The sequence below is a fragment of the Excalfactoria chinensis genome, chromosome 5 (assembly GCF_039878825.1).
Source record: "Excalfactoria chinensis isolate bCotChi1 chromosome 5, bCotChi1.hap2, whole genome shotgun sequence".
Taxonomy (NCBI): Eukaryota; Metazoa; Chordata; class Aves; order Galliformes; family Phasianidae; genus Excalfactoria; species Excalfactoria chinensis.
The window spans coordinates 43,465,562-43,473,279 of record NC_092829.1 but is presented as its reverse complement, the minus strand read 5'-3'; positions in this window follow the sequence as shown (position 1 = coordinate 43,473,279).

Genomic DNA, 7,718 nt, shown 5'->3' with positions numbered 1-7,718 from the left:
TATTATTATTTAATTATATGTATTATTATTTAATTATATGTATTATTATTATTGTTGTTGTTATTATTATTGTTGTTGTTGTTGTTATTATTATTATTATTATTATTATTAATGAAGGGGGGAAGGAAAGGGGAGTAGAGATAGTACAGAGCAGAGGCCGCTGGAAAGCGTTAAAGCCGGGGACGTTCTTCAGAAGGGTGTGGTGAGATCCGTTTGAACGAGCCACAATGATTTCACTTATTAATGAGTCTCACAATGAAGTGGGGACAAGCGGACAACAAACTTGAATTGACAATGCGGTTCAGATCTTTAGTGCAGATCGGAAGTCCGCGTGTCGAGCTGTCAAACCCCCGCCCGGCTCTAACGAGGTAACGACTCCCAGGTGCCGCGGGGGCGGCGCAGCCGCGACTGGTTCGCAGCCGGGGGCGGGTCCTCCCGCTACGCCTCTTAAGCTCCTCCGGAGGCCGTAGGGAGCTATCAGAGGGATCCGGGATTCCATAGAAGATGGTAGTCGGCGTGGGCTCCGCTTTTCCGTCAGGTTTGGGGGCTGCGAAGCATGGCGAGGGGCTGCTTTTTTACGGGAATGTGCGATTGGGTTTTTTTGTAACGTTCTCTCTGTGTTCTGCTGTTTTGTTTCAGGTTGCGGTGGGACGTCTCCCGGTGAAGGTAAGCTCGAAACGGTGAGTCGTCCGGGTATTAACGGGACCCCGGAGGCGGCGAGAGCCGAGGGGCCGTTCGGGGCCGTCGCCACGCACGGACTGCTGAAATAAGTTTTCTCCTATTGCAGGCCGAAGGGGTTCCGCCAGCTGTTCTCGACCGTCACGCCTTCCTCTCTTTGTTTTCATCAGGGTGCGTTCTCAAGAATAAGAAAAAGAGCAACTACGGCAGGAGACGGGCGTCACCTCAAAGAGGAAAAAGAAGGTGAAAGCCAGTTCAGGATCCCCTTTGTGGGGGGAAGGTGACGGCTAACTGAAGCTTGCAAGATCGCTAACAGCAAAACAGAGGCTCGGGAACGTGCGGGTGTGTCGTTATCAGGACTGTCACCTGTGAAATAGGGGATGAGAGAAGGCGGAGGTGAAGAAGCCCTTCTAAGGTTCAGCAGCGGCTGCCGAGACGGTTCTTCGGGTTCGTCAGAAGCGTGGGAAGAGATGTCCAAGACCGTCGTTTCCAGCGGCAGCTTAAGCATAGGCGTCTACAAGGCTCAGCTGAATCTTCTCTGGAAGCACCTCATCCAAAGGGCTCCTCAAGACATCCCAGGACGCGGAGGCGACTTTCTCCCGGGGAGCCTATTTCAGCGTTTAACTCCCCTTTGGGTCAAGAAGCGTTTCCTAATTTCCAGGCTAAAGGTATCGAGTGGCAACCGTGGGCTTTTTTTGTCCATCTGTCAGCAGGGAGAAGAGAGTATTGCGGTCGTCAGGATAAGCACCTTGGAGATGTGGTAAGAGAGCCCTAAGGTATCCCCTGAGCATTCTTTCCCTAGATCTTACTGGGCTCTGCCTATGTCCGCCGAGGAAGCGGGCAGAAGCGAGCCCTCGAGAGGTCGGTACGTCGTTTTTTGTGCTGTTTATTACAGGCAAGGCGGGCGAGGAAGGACGGAGAGCCCGAAGGAGCGCAGCCTTCAGCGAGGGAGGGAAGAAGAGCCGGCGTCACGTCCCCGGGTGTCACGGTGTGGTGAGTAACGGGCTGTTTGGAGAGTTTGAGTCCTCTCTTCCGGGGTTAAGGCTTGTCTTTATTCTTTTTTGGCAGGGTGAGCAGCGCAGCAGAGCATTTGGATGGAGGGCGGGTGAGCCCCGCGACCCGGCTGTCGCAGAGGTTCATCAGGATGAGTTCGAGGAGCAGAGGTGGCATTGGATCGGAGCAGCTGCACGGAGCGAGGTGAGTGTGTCCTTGTTTGTTTAGTGTGTTGCTTTTTGGTGTTGGGGACTTTGTGTCGGGTGATGTTGTGTTTAGAGCACTGTCGGTTAGTTAGTGGGTTTTGTCTTCTTTCTTTTGTGTTTTTGGTGTTTTTTGTCGTTTTTTGTCTTGGTTTTTTTGTGTTTTTTCGGTGTTTTCACTTGGTGTTTTTTGTCGTTTTTTGTCTTGGTTTTTTGTGTTTTTTCGGTGTTTTCACTTGGTGTTTTTTGTCGTTTTTTGTCTTGGTTTTTTGTGTTTTTTCGGTGTTTTCACTTGGTGTTTTTTGTCTTGGTTTTTTGTGGTTTTTCGGTGTTTTCACTTGGTGTTTTTTGTCGTTTTTTGTCTTGGTTTTTTGTGGTTTTTCGGTGTTTTCACTTGGTGTTTTTTGTCGTTTTTTGTCTTGGTTTTTTGTGTTTTTTCGGTGTTTTCACTTGGTGTTTTTTGTCGTTTTTTGTCTTGGTTTTTTGTGTTTTTTCGGTGTTTTCACTTGGTGTTTTTTGTCGTTTTTTGTCTTGGTTTTTTGTGTTTTTTCGGTGTTTTCACTTGGTGTTTTTTGTCGTTTTTTGTCTTGGTTTTTTGTGTTTTTTCGGTGTTTTCACTTGGTGTTTTTTGTCGTTTTTTGTCTTGGTTTTTTGTGTTTTTTCGGTGTTTTCACTTGGTGTTTTTTGTCGTTTTTTGTCTTGGTTTTTTGTGTTTTTTCGGTGTTTTCACTTGGTGTTTTTTGTCGTTTTTTGTCTTGGTTTTTTGTGTTTTTTCGGTGTTTTCACTTGGTGTTTTTTGTCGTTTTTTGTCTTGTTTTTTGTGTTTTTTCGGTGTTTTCACTTGGTGTTTTTTGTCGTTTTTTGTCTTGGTTTTTTGTGTTTTTTCGGTGTTTTCACTTGGTGTTTTTTGTCGTTTTTTGTCTTGTTTTTTGTGTTTTTTCGGTGTTTTCACTTGGTGTTTTTTGTCGTTTTTTGTCTTGGTTTTTTGTGTTTTTTCGGTGTTTTCACTTGGTGTTTTTTGTCGTTTTTTGTCTTGGTTTTTTGTGTTTTTTCGGTGTTTTCACTTGGTGTTTTTTGTCTTGGTTTTTTGTGGTTTTTCGGTGTTTTCACTTGGTGTTTTTTGTCGTTTTTTGTCTTGGTTTTTTGTGTTTTTTCGGTGTTTTCACTTGGTGTTTTTTGTCGTTTTTTGTCTTGGTTTTTTGTGTTTTTTTCGGTGTTTTCACTTGGTGTTTTTTGTCGTTTTTTGTCTTGGTTTTTTGTGTTTTTTCGGTGTTTTCACTTGGTGTTTTTTGTCGTTTTTTGTCTTGGTTTTTTGTGTTTTTTCGGTGTTTTCACTTGGTGTTTTTTGTCGTTTTTTGTCTTGGTTTTTTGTGTTTTTTCGGTGTTTTCACTTGGTGTTTTTTGTCGTTTTTTGTCTTGGTTTTTTTCTGTGTTGGTTTGACTTTGAGGGGGGAGAACACAGCTCATGCTGGGTGACTGCTCTGGTCACTTAGTGTGGGCTGTGTTCTCCCCCCTTCTAATAATGCTGGAGACCCGGTTTTGCACTATCTTTAAAAAGATATAATTTTTTTTTGGGCGGGACGGTGGGTGAAACATAGTGGCAGATAGTTTTTTTGCGGGCCCCCCGCCCCCTCGGGGGCCGACCCCGCCCCCTCGGGGCCCCTCCCTCCCCTTTGCCCCTCCCCTGTGCCCCCTTCGGGGCCCCTCCCCTGCCCCTTGGAGCCCCTGCCCCCTTGGTCCCACCCCTGCCCCTTGGAGCCCCTCCCCTGCCCCCTTGGGGGCTGCCCCCTGAGTCCCCACTTGGGCCCTGCCCCTCGGAGTCCCTCCCTTGTCCCCTTGGGGCCACCCTCTGAGTGGGGTGTGTGGGGAAGAGCCCCTCCCTGGTGAAGGGGTCTCTTCCTTGGGAGCTGGGGTGGCTCCTGTGTGGTGATGGTGTTCTTTGTCCTCAAGGAAGGAGCTGAAGTGAAGAGGAGCTGCATTCCATCCTGTGGAAGGAGAAGACTTGGTTTATTTCAAGCCTCGGGAAAGAACTTTTTGAAACAACTCTTGCTCTGTGCCTAAGGGAATCTATGTGGATTTCTTTGTTACAAAGGTTTGGGCTACTGGCTGGAGCTGAAATACTGAGATGTGAGCTACAGGCATAAGTCCTTTATCTGCTATGGATGGTTTATGGTATTGATGGTCTAGGTAGGCTGAGTGGGTACTGAGGAGGGGAAACTGCGGCTCTGTTCTCTGTAAAGCTATTTCTATTTCCTCTTAGTGAGGAAAAAATATAAGCTAATAGGGAAATAAATGGAAATGCTTGTGAAAGCTGTTGTGAGAGTTCTGAGGCCAATTATTTATATCAATAATTATATTATCTATTATTATAATACATATTACACACTATGTAAAATATACTATATAATACTATATACATTGATTTATAATTATATAATATACAATTGTATACTTAACATGTAGAAAACTATTTCCCTGTGGGTAGAGTTTTATACTTCTTTGTAAGAATGTCACAGATTGCCAGATGGGGGACTTAAAAATATCTGAATTTAAATAGTTATAAGCTAGCTCTCCCTTAATAGTGTGTCTCCTGCTTCATCTTGCTCAAGTGGAACTGTGAAGGAGAACTTCAGGATAGATCTCTGTTCTTCTCATTTCAATTTTTACCTCTGAAATACCAATAACTAAACTAACTCCTGTAGCGTGGGAAGTGGGTGATAATTCCCCTTTGCAGAATTAATGCTTTGTGAAGGCTTTGCGGCAAGGTTGTTTCTGCTGTGAGTGCCTCTGTTCTGTGTTGAGTGTGGGATCTGAAATGCCTAAGAGTATCTGCCCTGTACTAGAAATACTAGCCTTAGCTAACTTGGTTTTGCAGTGAAGTGTATACCTGTCTGTCTGTGACTTAAAGCAACAATAAATCCTTGCTTACCTCAATAAAATGGATGTGCCGTCTACTTCTGTGCTTTGCCTTTGTTTGTTTGCTGCTGAAGTCTTTTATCTTGGGGAATGTGAAGAACAAAAAAGATCCCTTGAGCGATCGGCTATTTGGCACTGCATGCTCTGTAAAAGAAAAAGTGAGATGAGACTTATATCAATAACAAATATTTTTACAAGTTACCTATGGCAGAGGTAACAAGTACCAGACTTGTTTTGCTCAGTAATTGAAATGGCCAAGTGTGTTGCTCTGTATGGTTTTCTGAGCTTGTTGGTGGTTACTGCCTTTTTCTTAAATAAGCAAATTAAAAAAAATAGCCTTTCCATTTCTAATATGAGTTCACTGCAAACAAACTCTGCTTTCTCACTAGGTAAACTCAGCTGGTGCTTCCCTGTACCACCCTCTGAGTCCAACATGTAATGTAAGTTAGTTCCTGTAAATCTTTGTCCTGAGCTGAGAATCAGCTTTAATGCTAACTAACTGTACAAATACATCGTGCTCTGCATTGTGTATTTTAACAAAAGTTAGCACTGGGGTTCTGCCATACATGAATATATTATATACAAGCATATATATCTTTATGTGAGAGTCTGCAATTATTAATTGGTTTCACTTGCAATCAGACAATCTATGTCTGCTGCCACTAAAGTAAAATGTGCAGGTAATTCGGGAGAGAAAATGCAGGTTAAGGTAAATATGATGATGCTTCCCTAATGACTCCACTGATACAGACTTTCAAAGAGTTAACAGTGTTGCTCTCTGTGGAAATCAGAATGGGGGAGGTGGGTTATTTTACATAGGCTTGTCTAAATTGTATATTAGTGACAGAAAGTTGATGGATAAACAAATCCACTACTTTACTTTGTTTTTGATTATGGATTCACAAAGCCAACCTGGTTGGAAGGGACGCGTGACTCCTAGCTCTGCGGGAGTTGGCCCTGACCTCAACTGTTCTGGATGAGAGCGGCATCCGCCTGCTTTGTGATCCGTGTCAGCTCTGGGCTGTGATTGCTGCCTCGGGGAAGCCTGTTCCGATACCTCAACCCTCTTTAGAAGAAGGTTTTTCTTCATCTCCAACCTGTACTGGCTACTGTCTGGACCCTCTGCAGAGCCTTTCTACCCCTGAGGAATCTGCGGCTCCTCCTAATTCAGCATCATTGGCAAACATACTGAATACGTACAGCTTTGACTCCTGTATTAATTACAGAAATGCCTAAGGGAACTACTCCTGCAAAGAAGCCCCTGGAGTCTGACTGGTGCCTGTCCCCCAGCCTCTTGCATTCTGATTTCATTCTAGTAAATGCTTGAAGCCTCTTTTGTGTGTCTCTAAATCATTGCTTAGTCATTTGTTTGTCTGTTCCTACACATTAGTTTATTGACTCAGTGTATTAGAGAGTTGAAATTAATGGATGTATTGCTCCACTGGTGGAATGGAATAAAATCTGATATTACCCAGAATTTGGACATTTTTACTATCTCTGTCATTTCACAGATAACATTTTCTGCATACTAACGTTGTTAGTGTGTAGCATGCCATTCATATCAAGAATGGCTGAGCAAAAAGGATGGATTGAAGCTATAAAGCTTAAAACTGCCAAAAACAGAAAAACCAAACGACACCGCCTTCCACCCCCATAATGAATGTCATAATGCATTCATATGAGAGATTCTAGTGTTCATACCAATCCTTACACTGCTTTTCTTTACAAACACAAGTACAAACTCTACCTAACCTCACTTTAAGCAGAGGGGCAGACTGTAAAATTATATCCCTCTGTCAGCAAAGACAAAAAGGGACTGACTTTCTTTTTTCTTTTTTTTTCTTTTTTTTTTTTTTTTTTAAATGATAAATCAGAAACAAAAGCCCTAATCCTTAGAACATTGTAGTTTGGTGAAAACAAATAGCATTAGACTGTGAGCAGCTTTAAAAACCAAACCTTCATCCTATAATAGTGTACAATGAATACCTCTCATTCACCAGGCAGCAAGCAAGGAAAATTTAACCTTTTCAGTTTTCTATGGTCATCTGTGGTAATTACATCCACAGTAATCTCCCTTCCACATCTATTTGGGTTACTGAGCTGGAAAGTCTTTCCACCCATACCTACAAAATTAATGTCAAACTAATTAAAAACTTAATTTTTAAAAAAATTTTTTAATTGGACAAAAATACATATATATAACCCAAAACATTACAAGGACAAAAGGAGGTCTTAAACTTCTTTACCTGATTTAGGCTTTCTCAGCAGTTTGTGGGTTCTTAAGCACTTGATGTGCACACAAAACAGCAGCAGAAGGAGAAAAAGAAGGCAAGGGCTACGTTTCAGAATTCATCTTTGTAACTGCACCTGTCTGCTGCAGAAAAGATGTCGCGAGAAGAAGAATGCTCATCTGTCTCCAAAGATGACATAGGCTCACAGAAGAACTCTGCAAAACAGGGATCTCCTGAAAGAGATCCTCCCTCACTGGCAGTCAGCCTTTAAATGAGGTTTAAGAGAGATGGAGCCTCCCCGCAATTGAATCCTCTTCACCAGAGCTTGCTAGCCTGACCCGGTCTCTTCTTTCAGGTGCTTGCTATATGGTTTGGGCTCTGACTCTGCAGTTCCCTTACAGTCATGCAAATCTTACTGGTTACAATATAAGCTATTTAGACTGAGACACCCTGTCCTTGAGACGTCAGAACTGCTTCCCCAAGGGAAGCTGAATTGCTTATCCTTCTTGTACAGTGGAATAATGCTAGAATAGTAATGTACAGTTGGAAACAGTACAAGAATGGTGGTAGATAGATAGCCAGACATTATCTATAGAAAAAAACTCACCAATTCAGAGGCCTTCAGTCTAGAGGGAAAATGTTGAAGCTTATCACACACCACTAAGGAGTGCTCTCCAAAAGACATGCTGCCTCAGTG